The following is a 2,494-nucleotide window of genomic DNA, read 5'->3' as shown; positions in this document are numbered from 1 at the left end:
GAATGAATATAGATGTCAGGATTTATTGAGCTGACACCTCAAATAAACCATTGTTATGATGGTCCTTGAAGGCAGCAGACAAAAGACTAATGAAGGACGGAAAAAGAGCCACACACACACACACACACACACACAGACACACACACAGACACACACACACTCACACTGCAGCAGTCCACCTCCTGCTCACACAGCAGATTTTTTAACTACGTTGCATCAGAGCGCGGAGCCAAAAAAAGAAATCCATAAGAGTTAAAAACTGTAGCATCACTATATTAACAACACCTCCTCCTCCTCCTCACACACACACACACACACACACACACACTGCGTCAAAGACCTGCAGTAGGCTGTGGAGGAGCTTGTAGGAGGTCTGTTTCGTGCCAATACAACCCTCAGCTGAAAAAAGAAAAAAAAACTTGAAACGATGTCAGCGCATGGACCTCCTGCAAGAACATTTTAAAATAAACCACTCTGACCTTCTGCTGGTTCGTGAGTGTTTCAACACAGATTGATTTTTTACTGAACAAACAGGTTGTAAATCGCTGGTTTCAGCCTGGTGAATATAACATAACCGGTGCCTCCTCTTCATAGGTATTTGCTCTTTAACTTTAAAGTTTTTTGGATTAGTTTTACCTACCTATTAATGTTTATGTCCAGATGTGTGTGTGTACATGCAGGTGAATCAGTCAAACTTCTTGGCATTGTGTCAAAAACACACAGCTCCACGTCAGGTCAGATTGCTGACGGTGCTCGTAACTTCTTACAGCGGGGTTATCCGACCACTTTAACATCAAAGCTCTGCTGATCCAGGACCAGAGGTGTGACACAAGAGTCCGACTGTTTAAACATCTGAGACGAATCAAAGAGAAATCTAACCCTGACACTCTTTGACAGGATCAAGATAAAGCTCTCTTCTACCTCGTCACCATAAACATCCTGTTTTTTTCCTCACTCACAGATGAACTTCCAGACATTTTTTTGGAGCGATGTGATGTTTTTTTAAATTTTATCTTTGCATTACATGAAAATATTTAACATGTCTGCTGCTTCATTTTAAACAAAATATATGGGTTCATCCTGTTTTGTGTCTTTATGAAAACATGACGTGACGTTTATGATCCACAGTTCAGTTATGTAACCGTGAAACAACCTCAATCAGGTGGAAATAGTTTCCTGGCAGCACGAGGAGTCTCAGTACCTGCTGCTGATCTAAAACAGACCGTATTCATCACCCACCCCTCCAGGTCAAAGGTCACACAGGAGGGTAGGCTGTCCTGACCTCAACTGTGACACAAATCACCTGAATAGTTGAGCTTCTGCTGTCAGAGTTCAAAGAAAACGTTAAAGACAAATATGCCAAACGTTGGTGAGACTTAATAGATGGAGAGGAGCTGATGATGATGATGATGATGATGATGATGATGGTTGTTTTTCTTCTCACTGTCTGCAAACTGTTTCTTGAAGTGGAAACATGTTGAGGGACACTATGTAGTTTTGGAGAAGGAATTCAAACTCAGAATTTTTATATTTACAATATTAATGAGGTCATAATTCAAACTTAGAAATATTTATCTCTTCCAAAACTGAATAAACAAGATGTTCTCAGAGGAAAATAAGGTCCAGAACACTGTTTAAAGCTAGAAAGGTGGCAGGGTCCGCCAACTATAAACAAAGTAAAACAGTAGAAATTGTGTTGTCCTTTAAGATCTATTTGTTTATGCACTTTACTTTGACGTTCATGGAAACGAAGAGTTCATTTATTCAGTTTGTTTAGGCATAAGTTTTCTCTTCTGATTTAAATTCCTTCCCCATAACTACGTAGTGCACCTCTGAAAAAGTCAAAACCACTGGCATCCACTGACATTCATCATAAACGTATTAAATAACTTCAGTAGTGATCTCCTCCTGTGTCAAACCTGCAGAAGCTCTCAGAGAAAGCCTCACTGTTTGGAAAGTTATTTGTTGCGTTTCCTCTCGGGTGCAGTTTGTCCTCCTCCGCTCCAGCTGGAGCTGAGTTATGTCGGCGGGCAGCAGCCGCTCGTACAGCTGGTGGGAGTTTCTCTGCTGATGGATGGATGAGGAGGAAGAGGAGGGAAGAGAGGAGAGAGTTTTCCATCGAGCGAGGACTCACTGTTTGTCGGCCTCACAGTGTTTTATAATTTTTTTTAACCCCTTTATTCAAATATTCTCTGAATCCTCCATCAGATTTTAGCTGGATTTACTTCCTTCCAGGGAGACGATTAGTTTCAGTTTATGTCTGTGAAAATCAACCTGCAGAGAGTTAAACATTCAAAGTTTGTGTTCACGGTCATAGTGAGAGGTAATAAGTACTACTCCACTACCTGAACACACTGCTGGATGGACGGACGGATGAAGAGTTTCATGTATCTGGATGTTTAGCAGATTGTCACTTTACATAACTGGATGATTCAGAGGAAGAGCAGAAAAAGGCAGATTTAGTGATGAAGATGAGGGTGATGATCAGCAGCAG

Source organism: Pagrus pagrus (assembly GCF_965226575.1).
Source record: "Pagrus pagrus genome assembly, chromosome: 14".
Lineage (NCBI taxonomy): Eukaryota > Metazoa > Chordata > Actinopteri > Spariformes > Sparidae > Pagrus > Pagrus pagrus.
Note: the sequence above shows the minus strand (reverse complement) of the source record.